Source organism: Triticum dicoccoides, chromosome 2A, assembly GCF_002162155.2.
Source record: "Triticum dicoccoides isolate Atlit2015 ecotype Zavitan chromosome 2A, WEW_v2.0, whole genome shotgun sequence".
In the NCBI taxonomy this organism is placed as follows: Eukaryota; Viridiplantae; Streptophyta; class Magnoliopsida; order Poales; family Poaceae; genus Triticum; species Triticum dicoccoides.
Window position 1 is genome coordinate 166635210 of NC_041382.1, and position 22498 is coordinate 166657707.

Here is a 22498-nt window from a genome sequence, read left to right on the forward strand (position 1 = left end):
GCCGCACGCGTCGCCGCCGCCGCACACGCCGCCGCCGCCGGATTCCGCCGCCCGAGGTTCACCGCGCCTCGACTTCCGTGCCATCGTTTTTTTAAAACAGATTGGTTTTCGTCCGTTTTTCTGTCGGTTTTTTAGGTTCGTTTTTAAAATAGATCGGTTTTTCCGGTTTATTTAAATAGCGAGTGTTCGTCTGTTCGTTCGTTCTAGCGAACGTCCGTCGTTTTTCTTTTTCTCGGATTAAATTCGTGATTTTTCTGATTGCGATTCCTGATCCGATTTTCGTTCTAGTATAACTTTTCGCTCGTTTATCGGAATCAGGCGATTCAAGCGCCTAGAGTTTCGTCTCGAAACCCTCTATCCATTTAACCAACTTAAACCAGTTTTTGCTACTGTAAAATTTGCCCTAGATCCAGATTAGTAGAACAAAGTTGTTTTCTTTCGCCATTTGACTTTCGTTGCTTCGTTCGATTTGATTCTTTTTGCCAACCGGAGTTCTTAAGTTGAACCTTCTAGTTAGATCTCTTATTTGAGTTTTACCTGTGCATTAGATGAGTACTTATTGTATGCTTGTTTGTTTGTCTGCGATAGAATACCCGGAGTGAGCCGCCTGTTACTTCGAGTCGTTAGGTTTCGCGGATCATCAGCAAGGCAAGTAACACTTTGATCATACCTTTTCTACTACCCAGTTTTATTGCATTAGATCATATCCTCACACATTGCATGATTAGGATTTAATCAAATTGTGGGATCGGAAGTAGTTGAGGTAGTACCTACTACCTGTTATTTTCAAACCCTTGGGAGTTACTTCTACGTTTGCTTATTATGCCATGCTAAGCTAGTAGACGTGGATTGGGTGAGTGATATCCATGACAGATGTGAGTTTTGTTAATTAATGGTTTATCTAAGGTGGCAACTTAAACACACATCTGGGTGGATTGAGGCACCTGGGTATTCCAGGACTTGCCTATTTTCTTTTGGACCGCCACCCAGGCTCAAAGGGATCATGAGACTATTCATACTAGAAACTTCCGTGTGCAGCCACAAGCTATTATGGGCTCTAGCATAGTTGACTAAGTCATGCGAACTCTTATAGTGGTAGACTAGCAGATGTAGGTGGCACGGTCTACCCGATCGTAAGGTGCTAGCACTTCTGAAAGACTATGTCTCGGTCATCCGTCTTCTCAAACACCATGTAGTGTGAGAAACCAAACGGAGGCGATCGAGTCTTGTGGGGAAAAGTGCGCAAACCTCTGCAGAGTGTAATAAACTAATCATGGTTAGCCGTGTCCCCGGTTATGGACATCTTGAGTATCTAGTACTTGGATTATCATGTGAATCTCAACATGTTACTCTAAATTAATTTTGTTGGGTTATGTTTAATGATGATGCTTAATTGGGATTGAGAATGCTGTCAACCATTCTCAATGTTTAACAACTACCATGATAGTTAAATAAATTTTATTCCTTTGAAGTACGGAAAAATTGGCTTTACGCAAAACTGTAACCATAGAGCTTTCCACCAACCAAATATGCATATAGTATAGCTGTTTCATTCCATTACTCTCTATGTGTTACCTTGCCAGCATATTCCATGTGCTGACCCGTTTCGGGCTGCAACGTTAATGTTGCAGACTTTTCAGATGATGATTAAGGAGTTTTTAGGTCGTGGTTCTATACTCAGTGATGCTGTTGGAGTTGATGGACTCACTTATCTTCCAAGCCTTCCACTGTTATCGTTATTAGATGGCCTTAAGCCATATTTATTGTAATAAGTTCTCTTTTGAGACACTCGATGTAATAAGTGTGTGATTTCTACTCTGCTATAAATCCTCCAAGTATTGTGTGGTGTCAGCATTACTGATCCAGGGATGACATCGGAGCAGAGAGATCAGACTGTTTGAGGTCTGGTCGCTACAGAGATGGTATAAGAGCACACGTTGACTGTAGGACACGACCACTAAGCTAAAAGACCTAGATCACTATTCACTCTCTTCTCTTCTGACCTCTCATATTTTCTACTCTTTTAGGATGGCGGATGCAAGGAACAAGTTCATGCAACCGGATGAAGATACACCCTTTGGACGTCACCTGAAGGAAGTCACTAGATACTTGAACATAGGAGTACCAAGCTTCACGGGAACCTACAACGCCACTTTACCTGAAGAAGAGCGCTGGATGATTCAAGTTCAAGTTCCAGGAAGGACGTTCATGCCAGTCATTGAGCCCATAGAGTTTTCTTTTGATGCACCAACTTGGAGTCTAGGAAAGAGCATGGCAGCTCACATCGCCATGGGACGCATTGGAGAAGTCTACCGCAAGGATCTCAAGGATACTATCTACCAAATTTGTGGGCGCCGAGATGAACACTGGGAGATGATCAGCACCAGGAAGGATAGATTAATCGCAGCTTTTATCCAGGAGTTAAACCAGCACATTCGACGACAGGAGAACCAGATGTGCACCGACATGATAGATCTGAAGAAGGCTAAGACTAGAATCCAGGAACTGGAGGAAGAACTCAAGGCTACACGTGAAGATTATGAAGAGGAAATTGAAGTATTGGTGGAGAAGAATGACGATCTGATCAAGAAGATCAGAATATTTATGGGAGGCCCTACACCAGTAGATGAAGACAAAGAACCCAAGGAGATTAGCCCGGAAGACTACATCATCATCGACGGCACCGACTCGGAACCAGACGAAAGCGATGATGACTATGTTGATGAAGCTGGAGCAGATATTATGGAGTCTGCAACCGAAGATTATTTCTAGTAGACCGCCTCATCAGTAGTAGTAGTCCACCATGTAAATATAGTAGTCCGAGCACTTTTGCGATAGTTAGATCGATGTATGCCCTTGTTTGATTGAATGAAGTGAATTGTTTGTTTTGCCTCATGTGCATATGGGTAGTGTTTTCTATTTAGACCCCCTCTATTCTTACATCTCATCTTTTCTAAACCCTCAGATGCCTCCGAGACGTGACCCCGGATTTGCCTTTCCACCGGAGCTCACCCAGTTGATCCAGCAGCAGAACACATTGATGCAGTTACTAGTCCAGAATCAGAATCAAGGGAACAACAACAACAACCCACCACCACCACCACCTGTTGACCACTTAGCCCGTTTTCTTAGGCTGAATCCACCGATGTTTTCCAGTAGCATCGAGCCGATAGTAGCAGATGATTGGCTCCGCAAGACAGCTAGGGAGTTGACCACAGCAGGATGCACAGATGCAGAGAAGATGAAGTTTGCCGCACATCAGCTAGAAGGACCCGCAACATCATGGTGGGAGAATTTCACCGCCACTTTCCCAGTTGACACTGTCACATGGGACCAGTTTCAGCAGGCTTTTCGTACTGCACATGTTTCAGCAGGAGCTATGGCCATGAAGAAGCGTGAGTTTTGCAACTTGCGCCAAGGAGGACGGACTGTTGGCCAGTACGTGGAGGAATTTAGTAAGTTAGCATGTTATGCACTAGATAACGTCGCTACGGATGCAGCTAAGCAGGAGAAGTTTCTGGAAGGACTGGATGATGAGTTGAGCATGCAGTTGATGGTAGCAACCTTCAACAACTACCAGGAGTTGGTAGATCGTGCTGTTATGATTGAAGGGAAGCAGCAGCAAATTGAGAATCGCAAGAGGAAGTATGGACAAGGAAAGTACAATTCAGGAGCTCAACAGAAGCCACGTTTTACCCCTAGACCGGGAGGACATTTTCAGCATACCCATGGAGGAGGTAGCTCGCACAATCACAATGGCACCAAGAATGGAAATGGCAATGGAGGAAGCAACGGCCAGAATAGCACCAACCCATCAACCCCAGCCAAGAAGGACCTGAGCCAAGTCACTTGCTTTAAGTGTCGGAAGACCGCACATTATGCCAATGAATGTCCTGAAGGCCAAAATGGCAATGGTAGTTCTGGGAAGAAGCCGAACCCTTTCAACAGGGGGCAGGTGAACCACGTTAGCATGGAGGAGGTTGAAGCTCAGCCCGATGCAATAATAGGTAAGTTTTGGTTAAGTCATTTACTGCACTCGTTCTTTTTGATACTGGTGCATCGCATTCATACATCTCAAGGGGATTTGTGGATAAGTATAACCTATCAACCCAAGCCCTTAGGCCACCCATGTTAGTAACCTCGCCTGGAGCAGAGTATGTGGCTAGTCTATGGTGTGATCGGTTACCATTAAGGATTGGTAACTATGTTTTTCCCTCAGACCTAATAGTATTGGAATCTCAAGAATTGGATGTGATATTAGGCATGGATTGGTTATCAAAGTATGAAGGGAATATTGAATGTGCTAGTAAGTCAATTTTGCTTACCACCCCAGAAGGGAGAAGGATCAAGTATGTATCCCGACATGTGCCAAAGAGGACTCAAGTAAATTGCCTAACAGGAGTTGTGCAGGAGGAAGTACCAGTGGTAAGGGATTTCCCTGAAGTATTTCCAGAGGAGTTGCCAGGCATGCCACCGGATAGAGATATTGAGTTTTTGATTGAGCTATTGCCAGGCACAGGGCCAATATGAAAGAGACCATATAGGATGCCAGCAAAGGATTTGGTGGAAATTAAGAAGCAGATTAAGGAATTACTGGATAAAGGATATATTTGCCCAAGTTCTTCACCTTGGGGATCGCCAGTACTACTAGTGGAGAAGAAAGATGGATCGTTAAGGATGGTTGTTGATTATCGAGGATTGAATGAAGTAACGATCAAGAACAAGTACCCACTACCAATGATCAACAATCTGTTTGATCTATTGCAAGGAGCTAAGGTATTTTCCAAGATCGATCTGCGATCAGGATACCACCAGTTGAAGATTCGAGAACATGATATTCCTAAGACAGCTTTTACCACCAGGTATGGGCTGTATGAGTATATCGTTATGTCATTTGGTCTGACTAACGCACCTGCATATTTTATGAACATGATGAACAAAGTGTTTATGGAGTTCTTGGATAAGTTCGTCGTAGTGTTCATTCATGATATCCTGGTTTATTCGAAGAATGAAGAGGAACACAAGGAGCATTTGCGTTTGGTACTTGGAAAGCTCAGAGAACATCAATTATATGCCAAGTTCAGCAAATGTGAGTTTTGGTTGAAGGAAGTAGGATTCCTCGGACACGTTATATCTGGAGAAGGTATAGCAGTTGATCCCACTAAAGTTGATACCATGACCAAGTGGGAAGCCCCAACAACAGTTGGAGAGATCCGGAGTTATCTTGGACTCGCAGGATACTACCGGAGATTTATTGAGAATTTCTCAAAGATTGCGAAGCCTATGACTGAGTTGTTGAAGAAAGATACCAAGTTCATATGGACAGAGGAATGTGAGGCTAGTTTCCAGGAGTTGAAGAAACATTTGGTTACCTCACCAGTGTTGATTTTGCCAGACCAGACCAAAGATTATGAGGTGTATTGCGACGCTTCACGTCGAGGACTTGGAGCAGTGCTTATGCAGGAAGGGAGAGTTGTTTCATATGCCTCGAGACAACTGAAGCCTCATGAGTTGAATTATGCCATGCACGATTTGGAGTTAGCAACCGTAGTGCATGCTTTGAAAACATGAGGCATTTCCTCATTGGAAATCATTGTGAGGTGTACACGGATCATAAGAGTTTGAAGTGCATTTTCATCCAGAAGGAGTTGAATATAAGACAAAGGAGATGGTTGGAGCTTATCAAGGATTATGATATGAAATTGCATTACCACCCCGGAAAGGCTAATGTAGTAGCTGACGCATTAAGCCGTAAGAGCCATGTCAATACATTAATGACGGGAGAAATACCCAAGGAGTTAGCAGATAATCTTCGTGAACTATGTGTGGAAATAGTTCCGAGAGGCTATGTAGCAGCATTGGAGATTCAGTCAACTTTGATGGATCGAATCAGGGAAGCTCAGAAAACTGACAAAGAGATTGCCGCTATAAAGGAGAAACTGAGCAAAGGAAAAGCTAAAGGATTTCGTGAGGATGAACACGACACCCTATGGTTTGAAGACCGTGTTTATGTGCCTAATGACCCGGAGATTAGGAAGTTGATTCTGCAAGAGGCACACGATTCACCATATTCGATTCACCCAGGAAATACCAAGATGTATTTGGATTTGAAGGATATTTTCTGGTGGACCGGAATGAAGAAGGACATTGCGGAGTATGTAGCAGTTTGTGATGTATGTCAAAGAGTAAAGGCAGAGCATCAGAAGCCAGCAGGATTGTTACAACCCTTGCCGATACCCGAATGGAAGTGGGATAAGCTAGGCATGGATTTTATCACGGGATTGCCCAGGACTCGTTCAGGCTATGACTCGATTTGGGCTGTAGTTGATCGATTCACGAAAGTAGCTCATTTCATCCCAGTAAAGACCACTTACACTAGTGCTAAGTTGGCAAAGATATACATGACCCGGATCGTATGTCTGCATGGAGTTCCTAGGAGTATCGTATCAGATAGAGGAACCCAGTTTACCTCAAAGTTCTGGAAGCAGTTGCATGAAACTTTGGGTACGAGGCTAGAATTCAGTACAACTTTTCATCCACAGACAGATGGACGGAATGAGAGAGTAAGTCAGATTTTGGAGGATATGCTGAGAGCTTGTGTGCTAGATTATGGATCTAGTTGGGACGATAATTTGCCATATGCAGAGTTCTCTTACAACAACAATTATCAAACCAGTTTAAAGATGGCCCCTTTCGAAGCTTTGTACGGAAGGAGGTGCAGGACACCGTTATCGTGGGACGAAGTTGGAGACCGCCAGTTGTTTGGACCTGACTTGATTAAAGAGTCTGAACAGAAGGTGAAGTTGATTCGCGATAGGCTCAAGATAGCCCAGTCCAGGCAGAAAAGTTATGCAGATGCTAAACGCAAGGAGACAATTTACGAAGTCGGAGATAGAGCTTATCTTCGAGTATCTCCACTTCGGGGAACAAAGTGTTTTGGAGTTAAAGGGAAGTTAGCGCCACGATTTGTAGGACCATATCGAGTTTTGGAGCGTATGGGAGAAGTGTCCTACAAGTTGGAATTGCCCGAAGGATTATCAGGAGTTCATGATGTGTTCCATGTTTCCCAGTTGAAGAAATGTCACACGGAGATGGCTGACATACCGTTGAGAGGCACAGTGCCTTTGGAAACTATTCAGTTGGATAATGATTTGACCTACGAGGAGAAACCAATTAAGATCCTCGAGTTTGTCAGCCGAGTCACTCGCAGCAAGGTTATCAAGTTTTGCAAAGTTCAGTGGAGCCACCACACGGAGGATGAAGCCACTTGGGAGCGAGAGGAAGATTTGCTCAAAGACCACCCTCACCTATTTTCTAACCAACCCGAATCTCGAGGGCGAGATTCATCTTAAGGGGGGTAGGTTTGTAAGATCCCAAATTTCCAATTTGGAATGTTATACATTAGATCATCTATGCATAGCATATTTTATTTTGCATTTTGGTTGATCCTAGAAATTCTACGCAACTCAAGGACCCACGGAGAGAGTTGGGGATTTCGTTATTTTCATATTTGAGTTTTCTCAAATTTTGAGAATAGGATAATTTGATTTTATTTATTTTATCATCAATTATTTCTATTACAAAAATCTGAGAGAGGGAATAAAATGACTTTCCCAAAATAAAGAAATATTGAGGATTTAATAATAAAATCAAATAAGATTTTATTTCGGAGTTTTTCGGTGTTTTATTTGAATTTAGGAAAAATGTGCGTTTTTGAAAATTGCATTTAGGTCCCAAATAAATGTTCACCTTGTGCGGCTTGATTTTAGAAGCCCGTGAAAATTTATTTCTTAATTTTTGGAGTCCGTTTAGTATTTCTTTTTATTTTTCCTCGGAGAAAAATAATTAAAAAAAATGCGAACCGACCTACGGGCCGTGTCCGACTGGGACTCCGGCCCGAGGTGGCCTTTATAAGCCGGGGAGAGGCCCAGCCCCAGCCCCAGCAAACCCTAGCCGCCCTGTGCCCCACGCGCCGCCGCCGCTGCCCGCCTACACCGCCGCCGTCGCCCGCCGCCGCATGCGCCGCCGCCGCCGCCCGCCGATGCACGCACTGCCGCCGCCGCCGAATTCTGCCGCCCGAGGTTCGCCGCGCCTCGACTTCCGTGCCATTTGTTTTTTAAAAAAATAGATCGGTTTTCGTCGGTGTTTCCGTCAGTTTTTTTAGGTTCGTTTTTTTAAATAGATCGGTTTTTCCGGTTTATTTAAATAGCGAGCGTTCTTCCGTCCGTTCGTTCTAGCGAACGTTCGTTGTTTTTCTTTTTCTCGGATTAAATCCGTGATTTTTCTGATCGCGATTCCTGATCCGATTTTTGTTCTAGTATAACTTTTCGCTCGTTTATCGGAATCAGACGATTCAAGCGCCTAGAGTTTCGTCTCGAAACCCTCTATCCGTTTAACCAACTTAAACTAGTTTTTGCTACTGTAAAATTTGCCCTAGATCCAGATTAGTAGAACAAAGTTGTTTTCTTTCGCCGTTTGACTTTCGTTGCTTCGTTCGATTTGATTCTTTTTGCCAACCGGAGTTCTTAAGTTGAACCCTCTGGTTAGATCTCTTATTTGAGTTTTACCTGTGCATTAGATGAGTACTTATTGTATGCTCGTTTGTTTGTCTGCGATAGAATACCCGGAGTGCGCCACCTGTTACTTCGAATAGTTAGGTTTCGCGGATCATCAGCAAGGCAAGTAACACTTTGATCATACCTTTTCTACTACCCAGTTTTATTGCATTAGATCATATCCTCACACATTGCATGATTAGGATTTAATCAAATTGTGGGATGGGAGTAGTTGAGGTAGTACCTACTACCTGTTATTTTCAAACCCTTGGGAGTTACTTCTACGTTTGCTTATTATGCCATGCTAAGCTAGTAGACGTGGATTGGGTGAGTGATATCCATGACAGATTTGAGTTTTGTTAATTAATGGTTTATCTAAGGTGGCAACTTAAACACACATCTGGGTGGATTGAGTCACCTGGGTATTCCAGGACTTGCATGTTTTCTTTTGGACCGCCACCCAGGCTCAAAGGGATCATGAGACTATTCATACTAGAAACTTCCGTGTGTAGCCACAAGCTATTATGGGCTCTAGCATAGTTGATTAAGTCGTGCGAACTCTTACAGTGGTAGACTAGCAGATGTAGGGGATGTAGGTGGTACGGTCTACCCGATCGTAAGGTGCTAGCGCTTCTGAAAGTCTATGTCTCGGTCATCCGTCTTCTCAAACACCATGTAGTGCGAGAAACCAAATGGAGGCGATCGAGTGTTCTGGGGAAAAGTGCACAAACCTCTGCAGAGTGTAATAAACTAATCATGGTTAGCCGTGTCCCCGGTGATGGACATCTTGAGTATCTAGTACTTGGATTATCATGTGAATCTCAACATGTTACTCTAAATTAATTTTGTTGGGTTATGTTTAATGATGATGCTTAATTGGGATTGAGAATGTTGTCAACCATTCTCAATGTTTAACAACTACCATGATAATTAAATAAATTTTATTCCTTTGAAGTAGGGATAAATTGGCTTTACGCAAAACTATAACCATAGAGCTTTCCACCAGCCAAATATACATATAGTATAGCTGTTTCATTCCATTACTCTCTATGTGTTGCCTTGCCAACATATTCCATGTGCTGGCCCGTTTCGGGCTGCAACGTTAATGTTGCAGACTTTTCAGACGATGATTAAGGAGTTTTTAGGTCGTGGTTCTATACTCAGTGATGCCGTTGGAGTTGATGGACTCACTTATCTTCCAAGCCTTCCGCTGTTATCATTATTAGATGGCCTTAAGCCATATTTATTGTAATAAGTTCTCTTTTGAGACACTCGATGTAATAAGTGTGTGATTGCTACTCTGCTATAAATCCTCCAAGTACTGTGTGGTGTCAACATTACTGATCCAGGGATGACACCGGAGCACAGAGACCAGACTGTTTGAGGTCTGGTCGCTACAGATAGATGGACCATGATGTTGTTCTGTTGAATTTTAATGCGTTCCTAGAGAAAGCTAAGTTGAAATATGATGGTAGAAGCTACACGGACTAGGTCTGTAACTTGAGGATTATCCTCATTGCTGCAGAAAAGAATTATGTCCTGGAAGCACCGCTAGGTGACAAACCGCTGCAGGAGCAACACCAGATGTTATGAACATCTGGCAGGGCAAAGCTGATGACTACTCGATTGTTCAGTGTGCCATGCATTACGGCTTAGAACCGGGACTTCAACAAAGTTTTGAACATCATGGAGCATGGGAGATGTTCCAGGAGTTGAAGTTAATATTTCAAGAAAATGCCCGGATTGAGAGATATGAAGTCTGCAATAAGTTCCATGGCTGCAAAATGGAGGAGAATAGTTCTATCAGTGAACATATACTCAGAATGTCTGGGTACCACAACCACTTGACTCAGCTGGGAGTTAATCTTCCTGATGATAGTGTCATTGAAAGAGTTCTTCAATCACTGCCACCAAGCTACAAGAGCTTCATGTTGAACTATAATATGCAAGGGATGGATAAGACAATTCCCGAGCTCTTCGCAATGCTAAAGGCTGCGGAGGTATAAATCAAGAAGGAGCATCAAGTGTTGATGGTCAACAAGACCACCAGTTTCAAGAAAAAGGGTAAAAGGAAGAAGGGGAACTTCAAGAATAATAGCAAGCAAGTTGATGCTCAAGGCAAGAAGCCCAAGTCTGGACCTAAGCCTGAGACTAAGTGCTTCTATCATATCTATCAGATCCCACTCTCGTAAGTGACCGTGTAGGGATTGACAACCCCTTATCATGTTGGTTGCGAGGATTTATTTGTTTTGTGCATGTACGAGGGACTGGCGCATAGCCTCCTACTGGATTGATACCTTGGTTCTCAAAAACTGAGGGAAATACTTACGCTACTTTGCTGCATCATCCCTTCCTCTTCGGGGAAAACCAACGCAGTGCTCAAGAGGTTGCAAGAAGGATTTCTGGCGCCGTTGCCGGGGAGGTCTACGCAAAAGTCAATATACCAAGTACCCATCACATACCCTTATCTCCCGCATTACATTATTTGCCATTTGCCTCTCGTTTTCCTCTCCCCCACTTCACCCTTGCCGTTTTATTCGCCCTCTCTCTCTATCCTCCCTCTCTTTCTCTATTTGCCTCTTTTTGCCCGCTTTCTTTTTGTTTGCTTGTATGTTAGTTTGCTTGCTTGTCACAATGGCTCAAGATAACACTAAATTGTGTGACTTCACCAATACCAACAATAATGATTTTATTAGCACTCCGATTGCTCCTCTTACCGATGCTGAATCTTGTGAAATTAATACTGCTTTGGTGAATCTTGTCATGAAAGATCCGTTTTCCGGCCTTCCTAGTGAAGATGCCGCTACCCATCTTAATAGCTTCATTGAATTCTGGGATATGCAAAAGAAGAAAGATGTGGATAATGATATTTTTAAATTGAAGCTATTTCCTTTTTCGCTTAGAGATCGTGCTAAAGCTTGGTTTTCGTCTTTGCCTAAAAATAGTATTGATTCATGGAACAAGTGCAAAGATGCTGTTATCTCTAAGTATTTTCCTCCCGCTAAGATCATCTCTCTTAGAAACGATATTTTGAATTTTAAGCAACTTGATCATGAACATGTTGCACAATCTTGGGAGAGAATGAAACTAATGATACCTAATTGCCCTACTCATGGTTTAAATTTGTGGATGATTATACAAATTTTTCATGCCGGATTGAATTTTGCTTCTAGAAATCTTTTAGATTCGGCCGCGGGAGGCACTTTTATGGAAATCACTTTAGGAGAAGCTACTAAACTCCTAGATAATATTATGGTTAATTATTCTCAATGGCATACTGAAAGATCTACTAATAAAAAGGTGCATGCGATAGAAGAAATTAATGTTTTGAGTGGAAAGATGGATGAACTTATGAAATTATTTGCTAGTAAGAGTGTTTCCTCTAATCCTAATGATATGCCCTTGTCTACTTTGATTGAGAATAATAATGAGTCTATGGATGTGAATTTTGTTGGTAGGAACAATTTTGGTAACAACGCGTATAGAGGAAATTTTAATCCTAGGCCTTATCCTAGTAATCCCTCTAATAATTATGGTAATTCCTACAACAATTCTTATGGAAATTATAATAATATGCCCTCTGATTTTGAATCTAATATTAAATAATTTATTACTTCGCAAAAGAATTTCAATGCTTTGATTGAAGAAAAATTACTTAAGATTGATGAGTTGGCTAGGAACGTTGATAGAATTTCTCTTGATGTTGATTCTTTGAAACTTAGATCTATTCCACCTAAGCATGATATCAATGAGTCTCTCAAATCCATGAGAATTTCCATTGATGAGTGCAAAGAAAGAACCGCTAGGATGCGTGCTAAGAAAGATGCTTTTATAAGAGCGTGTTCTTCTAGTTCCTATGAAAATAAAGATGAAGATCTAAAAGTTATTGATGTGTCCCCTATTAAATCTTTGTTTTGCAATATGAATCTAAATAATGATGGGACTGAATATGATCCACCTTTACCTAGAAGGCGTTCCAAGAATTCAGAATTTTTTGATCTTGATGCTAAAATTGATAAAAGTGGGATTGAAGAAATTAAAACCCTAGATATTGCTAAAGCCACTATTATGGATTTCAAGGATTAACTATGAAAATTGCTCTTTGATTGATTGTATTTCCTTGTTGCAATCCGTGCTAAATTCTCCTCACGCTTATAGTCAAAATAAAGCGTTTACTAAACATATCGTTGATGCCTTGATGCAATCTTAGGAGGAAAAACTTGAATTGGAAGTTTCTATCCCTAGAAAACTCTATGATGAGTGGGAACCAACTATTAAAATTAAAATTAAATATCATGAATGCTATGCTTTATGTGATTTGGATGCTAGTGTTTCCACAATTCCAAAGACTTTGTGTGATTTGTTAGGTTTCCGTGATTTTGATGATTGCTCTCTAAACTTGCACCTTGCGGATTCCACTATTAAGAAACCTATGGGAAGAATTAATGATGTTATTATTGTTGAAAATAGGAATTATGTGCCCGTAGATTTTATTGTTCTTGACATATTGCAATCCTTCATGTCCTATTATTCTTGGTAGACCTTTCCTTAGAACGATTGGTGCAATTATTGATATGAAGGAAGGAAATATTAGATTCCAATTTTCATTAAGAAAAGGCATGGAACACTTTCCTAGAAAGAAAATTAAATTACCTTATGAATCTATTATGAGAGCCACTTATGGATTGCCTACCAAAGATGGAAGTACCTAGATCTATCCTTGTTTGTTATGCCTAGCTAGGGGCGTTAAACGATAGCGCTTGTTGGGAGGCAACCCAATTTTATTTTTTTCCTTGCTTTTTGCTCCTGTTTAGTAATAAATAAATTATCTAGCCTCTTTTTTGTTGTGTTTTTTGTGTTTAATTAGTGATTGTGCCAAGTAGAACCGTTGGGAAGACTAGGGAAAGTCTTGTTACACTTGCTGTAAAAAACAGAAACTTTAGCGATCACGAGAACTGCTGCCATTTTTATTTGGAAAGTGATATTTAGTTAATTATTTTTTCAGATTATTAATAGATAAATTCCTCACGTCCAGCAATTTATTTTAGAATTTTTGGGGTTCCAGATCTTGCGCTAGCTACAGATTACTATAGACTGTTCTGTTTTTGACAGATTCTGTTTTTCGTGTGTTGTTTTCTTATTTTGATGAATCTACGGCTAGTAAAATAGTTTATAAACCATAGAGAAGTTGGGATACAGTAGGTTTAACACCAATATAGATAAAGAATGAGTTCATTACAGTACCTTGAAGTGGTCTTTTGTTTCCTTTCGCTAACGGAGCTCACGAGATTTTCTACTTTGAGTTTTGTGTTGTGAAGTTTTCAAGTTTTGGGTAAAGATTTGATGGATTATGGAACAAGGAGTGGAAAGATACTAAGATTGGGGATGCCCATGGCACCCCCAAGATAATCTAAGGACACCTAAAAGCTAAAGCTTGGGGATGCTCCGGAAGGCATCCCCTCTTTCGTCTACTTCTATCGGTAACTTTACTTGGAGCTATATTTTTATTCGCCACATGATATGTGTTTTGCTTGGAGCGTCTTGTATGATTTGAGTCTTTACTTTTTTAGTTTACCACAATCATCCTTGCTGCACACACCTTTTGAGAGAGCCATGATTCGGAATTTGTTAGAATACTCTATGTGCTTCACTTATATCATTTGAGTTATGTAGTTTTGCTCTAGTACTTCACTTATATCTTTTAGAGCACGGTGGTGAATTTGTTTTATAGAAACTATTGGTATCTCATGCTTCACTTAGATTATTTTGAGAGTCTTAAATAGCATGGTAATTTGCTTAAATAATCCTAATATGCTTGAAGTTCAAGAATAGTAAAAGAACTTCCTTATGAGTGTGTTGAACGCTATGAGAAGTTTGATGCTTGATAATTGTTTTGAGATATCAAGATGGTGATATTAGAGTTATGCTAGTTGAGTAGTTGTGAATTTGAGAAATACTTGTGTTAAATTATGTGATGAAGTCGGAGCATGATTTATTTTTTGATTGTCTTCCTTATGAGTGGCGGTCGGGGACTAGCGATGGCCTTTTCCTACCAATCTATCCCCCTAGGAGCATGCACGTAATACTTTGCTTTGATAACTTGTAGATTTTTGCAATAAGTATATGAGTTCTTTATGACTAATCTTGAGTCCATGGATTATACACACTTTTCTCACCCTTCCACCTTTGCTAGCCTCTCTAATATCGCGCACCTTCCACCGGTATCATACACCCACCATATACCTTCCTCAAAACAGCCACCATACCTACCTATTATGGCATTTCCATAGCCATTCCAAGATATATTGCCATGCAACTTTCCACCGTTCCGTTTATCATGACACACTCCATCATTGTCATATTGCTTAGCATGATCATGTAGTTGACATCGTATTTGTGGCAAAGCCACCATTCATAATTCTTTCATACGTGTCACTCTTGATTCATTGCACATCTCGGTACACTGCCGGAGGCATTCATATAGAATCATATTTTGTTCTAAGTATCAAGTTGTAATTGTTGAGTTGTAAGAAAAATAAAAGTGTGATGATCATCATTATTAGAGCATTGTCCCAGTGAGGAAAGGATGATGGAGACTATGATTCTCCCACAAGTCGGGATGAGACTCCGGACGAAAAAAGGAGAGAAAGAAAAGAGGCCAAAAAAGGGAGAAAAGGCCCAAATAAAAAAAGAAAAAATGAGAGAAAAAGAGAGAAGGGACAATGTTACTATCCTTTTACCACACTTGTGCTTCAAAGTAGCACCATGATATTCATGATAGAGAGTCTCCTATGTTATCACTTTCATATACTAGTGGGAATTTTTTCATTACAGAACTTGGCTTGTATATTCCAATGACGGGCTTCCTCAAATTTCCCTAGGTCTTCATGAGCAAGCAAGTTGGATGCACACCCACTTAGTTTCTTTTGTTGAGCTTTCATATACTTATAGCTCTAGTGCATCCGTTGCATGGCAATCCCTACTCACTCACATTGATATCTATTGATGGGCATCTCCATAGCCCGTTGATACGCCTAGTTGATGTGGGACTATCTTCTCCCTTTTTGTGTTCTCCACAACCACCATTCTATTCCACTTATAGTGCTATATTCATGGCTCACGCTCATGTATTGCGTGAAGATTGAAAAAGTTTGAGAACACCAAAAGTATGAAACAATTGCTTGGCTTGTCATCGGGGTTGTGCATGATTTAAATATTTTGTGTGGTGAAGATGGAGCATAGCCAGACTATATGATTTTGTAGGGATAACTTTCTTTGGCCATGCTATTATGTGAAGACATGATTGCTTTGTTAGTATGCTTGAAGTTTATTATTATTTTTATGTCAATATTAAACCTTTATCTTGAATCTTTCGGATCTGAATATTCATACCACAATTAAGAAGAATTACATTAAAATTATGCCAAGTAGCACTCCGCATCAAAAATTCTGTTTTTATCATTTACCTACTCGAGGACGAGCAGGAATTAAGCTTGGGGATGCTTGATACGTCTCCAACGTATCTATAATTTTTGATTGCTCCATGCTATATTATCTACTGTTTTGGACATTATTGGGCTTTATTATCCACTTTTATATTTTTTTGGGACTAACCTATTAACTGGAGGCCCAACCCAGAATTGTTGTTTTTGCCTGTTTTAGGGTTTCGAAGAAAAGGGATATCAAACGGAGTCCAAACAGAATGAAACCTTCAGGAATGTGATTTTCTCAATGAACAAGACCCAGGAGACTTGGACCCTACGCCAAGACCAAAAGAGGTGGCCACGAGGTAGGGGGCGCGCCTCCCCCCCTAGGTGCGCCCTCCACCCTCGTGAGCCCCCTGTTGCTCCACCGACGTACTCCTTCCTCCTATATATACCTATGTACCCCCAAACGATCAGATACGGAGCAAAAACCCTTATTCCACCGCCGTAACTTTCTGTATCCACGAGATCCCATCTTGGGGCCTGTTCCGGAGCTCCGCCTGAGGGGGCATCGATCACGGAGGGCTTCTACATCAACACCATAGCCCCTCCGATGAAGTGTGAGTAGTTCACCTTAGACCTACGGGTCCATAGTTAGTAACTAGATGGCTTCTTCTTTTTTTGGATCTCAATACAATGTTCTCCCCCTCTCTTGTGGAGAACTATTCGATGTAATCTTCTTTTTGCGGTGTGTTTGTTGAGACCCATGAATTGTGGGTTTATGATCAAGTCTATCTATGAACAATATTTGAATCTTCTCTGAATTCTTTTATGTATGATTGGTTATCTTTGCAAGTCTCTTCGAATTATTAGTTTGGTTTGGCCTACTAGATTGATCTTTCTTGCAATGGGGGAAGTGCTTAGCTTTGGGTTCAATCTTGCGGTGTCTTTTCCCAGTGACAGTAGGGGAAGCAAGGCACATATTGTATTGTTGCCATCAAGGATAACAAGATGGGGTTTTCATCATATTGCATGAGTTTATCCCTCTACATCATGTCATCTTTCTTAAGGCGTTACTCTGTTTCCATTAACTTAATACTCTAGATGCATGCTGGATAGCGGTCGATGAGTGGAGTAATAGTAGTAGATGCAGGCAAGAGTCGGTCTACTTGTCTCGGACGTGATGCCTATATATATGATCATACCTAGATATTCTCATAACTATGCTCAATTCTGTCAATTGCTCAACAGTAATTTGTTCACCCACCGTAGAATACTTATGCTCTCGAGAGAAGCCACTAGTGAAACCTATGGCCCCCAGGTCTATCTTCATCATATTAATGTCCCAATACTTAGTTATTTCCTTTTCTTTTATTTTACTTTGCATCTTTATCATAAAAATACCAAAAATATTATCTTATCATATCTATCAGATCTCACTCTCGTAAGTGGCCGTGTAGGGATTAACAACCCCTTATCGCGTTGGTTGCGAGGATTTATTTGTTTTGTGCAGGTACGAGGAATTGGCGCGTAGCCTCCTACTGGATTGATGCATTGGTTCTCAAAAACTGAGGAAAATACTTACGCTACTTTGCTGCATCGTCCCTTCCTCTTTGGGGAAAACCAACGCAGTGCTCAAGAGGTAGCAGGAATCACTTGATTATGAATCACTTGATGCTTCCGAACCATGCCTCATGGGCAAGATGACTAAGACTCCGTTCTCCAGAACAATGGAGCGAGCAACAGACTTGTTGGAAATAATACATACTGATGTATGCGGTCCGATGAGTGTTGATGCTCGCGGCGGGTATTGTTATTTTCTTAGCTTCACAGATGATTTGAGCAGATATGGATATATCTACTTGATGAAACATAAGTCTAAAACATTTGAAAAGTTCAAAGAATTTCAGAGTGAAGTGGAAAATCATCGTAACAAGAAAATTAAGTATCTACGATCTGACCGTGGAGGTGAATATTTGAGTTATGAGTTTGGTCTTCATTTGAAACAATGCGGAATAGTTTCGCAACTCACGCCACCTGGAACACCACAGCATAATGGTGTGTCCGAACATCATAACCGCACTTTATTAGATATGGTGTGATCTATGATGTCTCTTACTGATTTACTGCTATCGTTTTGGGGTTATGCTTTAGAGACGGCTGCATTCACGTTAAATAGGGAACCATCAAAATCCGTACGACACCTTATGAACTGTGGTTTGGCAAGAAACCCAAGTTGTCGTTTCTTAAAGTTTCGGGCTGCGATGCTTATGTGAAAAAGCTTCAACCTGATAAGCTCGAACCCAAATCGGAGAAATGTGTCTGCATAGGATACCCAAAGGAAACTATTGGGTACACCTTCGATCATAGATCCGAAGGCAAGATATTCATTACTAAGAATGGATCCTTTCTAGAGAAGGAGTTTCTCTCTAAAGAAGTGAGTGGGGGAAAAGTAGAACTTGACGAGGTAATTGTACCTACTCCCTTATTGGAAAGTAGTTCATCACAGAAATCAGTTCCAGTGATTCCTACACCAGTAAGTGAGGAAGCTAATGATGATGATCATGAAACTTCCGATCATTTTACTACCGAACCTCGTAGGTGAACTAGAGTAAGATCTGCACCAGAGTGGTACGGTAATCCTGTTCTGGAAGTCATGTTACTTGACCATGACGAACCTACGAACTATGAGGAAGCAATGATGAGCCCAGATTCCGCAAAATGGTTTGAAGCCAGGAAATCTGAGATGGGATCCATGTATGAGAACAAAGTGTGGACTTTGTTTGACTTGCCCGTTGATCGGCAAGCCATGAATAATAAATGAATCTTCAAGAAGAAGACTGACGCTGGCAGTAATGTTACTGTCTACAAAGCTTGACTTGTTACAAAAGGATTTCGACAAGTTCAAGCAGTTGACTACGATGAGACGTTCTCACCTGTAGTGATGCTTAAGTCCTTCTGAATCATGTTAGCAATTGCTGCATTTTATTATTATGAAATTTGCAAATGGATGTCAAAACTGCATTCCTTAATGGATATCTTAAAGAAGAGTTGTATATGATGTAACTATAAGGTTTTGTCGATCCATAAGGTGCTAACAAAGTGTGAAAGCTCCAGCGATCCATTTATGGACTGGTGCAAGCCTCTCGGAGTTGGAATATATGCTTTGATAGTGTGATCAAAGCATATGGTTTTATACAGACTTTTGGAGAAGACTGCATTTACAAGAAAGTGAGTGGGAGCTCTATAGCATTTCTAATATTATATGTGGATGACATATTGCTGATCGGAAATGATACTGAATTTCTGAATAGCATAAAAAGATACTTGAATAAGAATTTTTCAATGAAAGACCTCGGTGAAGCTGCTTATATATTGGGCATCTAGATCTATAGAGATAGATCAAGCCGCTTAATTGGACTTTCACAAAGCACATACCTTAATAAAGTTTTGAAGAAGTTCAAAATGGATCAAGCAAAGAAAGGGTTCTTGCCTGTGTTACAAGGTGTGAAGTTGAGTCACACTCAATGCCCGACCAGTGGAGAAGATAGAGTGAAAATGAAAGTAATTCCCTATGCTTCAGCCATAGGTTCTATCATGTATGCAATACTGTGTACCAGACCTGATGTGTTCCTTGATATTAGTTTAGCAGGGAGGTACCAAAGTAATCCAGGAGTGGATCACTAGATAGCGGTCAAGAACTTCCTGAAATACCTGAAAAGGACTAAGGATATGTTTCTCATTTATGGAGGTGACAAAGAGCTCGTCATAAACGGTTACGTCGATGCAAGCATTGACACTGATCCGGATGACTCTAAGTCCCAAACCGGATACATATTTTTATTAAATGGTGGAGCTGTCGGTTGGTGCAGTTCCAAGCAGAGCATCGTGGCGGGATCTACATGTGAAGCGGAGTACATAGCTGCTTTGAAAGCAGCAAATGAAGGAGTTTGGATGAAGGAGTTCATATCCGATCTAGGTGTCATACCTAGTGGATCGGGTCCAATGAAAATCTTTTGTGACAAAACTGGTGCAATTGCCTTGGCAAAGGAATCCAGATTGCACAAGTGAACCAAGCACATCAAGAGACGCTTCAATTCCATCCACGATCAAGTCAAGGAGGGAGACATATAGATTTGCAAGATACATATGGACCTGAATGTTGCAGACCCATTGACTAAGCCTCTCTCACGAGCAAAATATGATCAGCACCAAGACTCCATGGGTGTTAGAATCATTACTGTGTAATCTAGATTACTGACTCTAGTGCAAGTGGGAGACTGAAGGAAATATGCCCTAGAGGCAATAATAAAGTTGTCATTTATATTTCCTTATATCATGATAAATGTTTATTATTGATGCTAGAATTGTATTAACTGGAAACTTAGTACATGTGTGAATACATAGAGTGTCACTAGTATGCCTCTACTTGACTAGCTCGTTAAATCAAAGATGGTTAAGTTTCCTAGCCATAGACATGAGTTGCCATTTGATTAACGGAATCACATCATTAGAGAATGATGTGATTGACTTGACCCATCCATTAGCTTATCACTATGATCGTTTAGTTTATTGCTATTGCTTTCTCCATAACTTATACATGTTCCTTTGACTATGAGATTATGCAACTCCCGAATACCGGAGAAACACTTAGTGTGCTATCAAACGTCACAACGTAACTGGTTGACTATAAAGATGCTCTACAGGTGTCTCCGATGGTATTTGTTGAGTTGGCATAGATCGAGATTAGGATTTGTCTCCGATTGTTGGAGAGGTATCTCTGGGCCCTCTCGATAATGCACATCACTATAAGCCTTGCAAGCAATGTGACTAATGAGTTAGTTGTAGGATGATGCATTATGGAATGAGTAAAGAGACTTGCCGGTAATGATATTGAATTAGGTATTGAGATACCTATGATTGAATCGCAGGTAAGTAACATACCGATGACAACGGGAACAACGTATGTTGTTATGCGGTTTGACCGATAAAGATCTTCGTAGAATATGTAGGAACCAATATGAGCATCCTTGTTCCGCTATTGGTTATTGACCAGAGACGAGTATCGGTCATGTCTACATAGTTCTCGAACTCATAGGGTCCGCACGCTTAACGTTCGGTGACGATCGGTATTATGAGTTTATGTGTTTTGATGTAGCGAAGGTAGTTCTGAGTCCCTGATGTGATCATGGACATGATGAGGAGTCTCAAAATGGTCGAGACATAAAGATTGATATATTGGACGGCTATCTTTGGACATCGGAAGTGTTCCGGGAGGTTTCGGATAAAACCGAAGTGCCGGAGGGTTATCAGAACCCCCCCCCCCCGGGAAGTTATTGGGTCCTTAGTGGGCTCTAGGGAGAGAGAGGGCAGCAGCCAGGAGGTGGCGCCCCCCCCCCAAGGGAGTCCGAATTGTACTAGGGGAGGGGGCGCGACCCCTCTTTCCCTCTCCCTCCCCAACTCCATCCTTCCCCCTCCTAGTAGGACTAGGAAAGGAGGAATCCTACTCCTACTAGGAGGAGGATTCCTCCCCCTTGGCGCGCCCTCTAGGGCCGGCCAGCCTCCTCCTCCCCTCCTTTATATACGGGGGAGGGGGCACCCCATAGACACACAAGTTGATTGTGTTTAGCCGTGTGCGGTGCCCCCCTCCACAGATTTCCACCTCGGTCATATTGTTGTAGAGCTTAGGCGAAGCCCTGTGTCGGTAACTTCATCATCACCGTCATCACGCCGTCGTGCTGATGAAACTCTCCCTCGACCTCAGCTGGATCTAGAGTTCATGGGACATCACCGAGCTGAACGTGTGCAAATTGCGGAGGTGCCGTACCTTCGGTGCTAGGATCGGTCGGATCATAAAGACGTACGACTACATCAACCGCGTTGTCATAGCGCTTCTGCTTACGGTCTACAAGGGTACGTGGACAACACTCTCCCCTCTCGTTGCTATGCATCACCTAGATGGATCTTGCGTGTGCGTAAGATTTTTTTTAAATTACTATGTTCCCAACAATAGCAAACTTTCTGTTTTCAAACAGCAACTTATAGACTTGCAAAATAAGCATGGTAAAGGCTATACTTGACCTTTTTATTGAACTAAAAGATGCAAAGCATTACTCTAAATAGCAGCAAGCAAATCTCAACAAAAGAAAATTATGCTCCAACGAAAACTCATATCATGTGGTGAATAAAAATATAGCCTCAAGTAACTTCACCGATGGATTGAAGAAAAAAGAGGGGATGCCTGTCGGTGTCAAAACCGGCAGATCTCGGGGTAGGGGGTCCTGAGTTGTGGATTTAGGATCAATGGTAACAGGGACGATGAACACGGTGTTTTTACCTAGGTTCGGGCCCTCTCTATGGAGGTAAAACCCTACGTCCTCCTCTTGTTTATATCATTGGAGTATCAAGTACAGAGATCATATATTGTGGTCTAAACCCTAGAGGTATGATGAGTAATGTCATAATGATCTAGCATATCTTTATCAACTAGCCTAGCCTCGGTTTATATAATGCATCAGA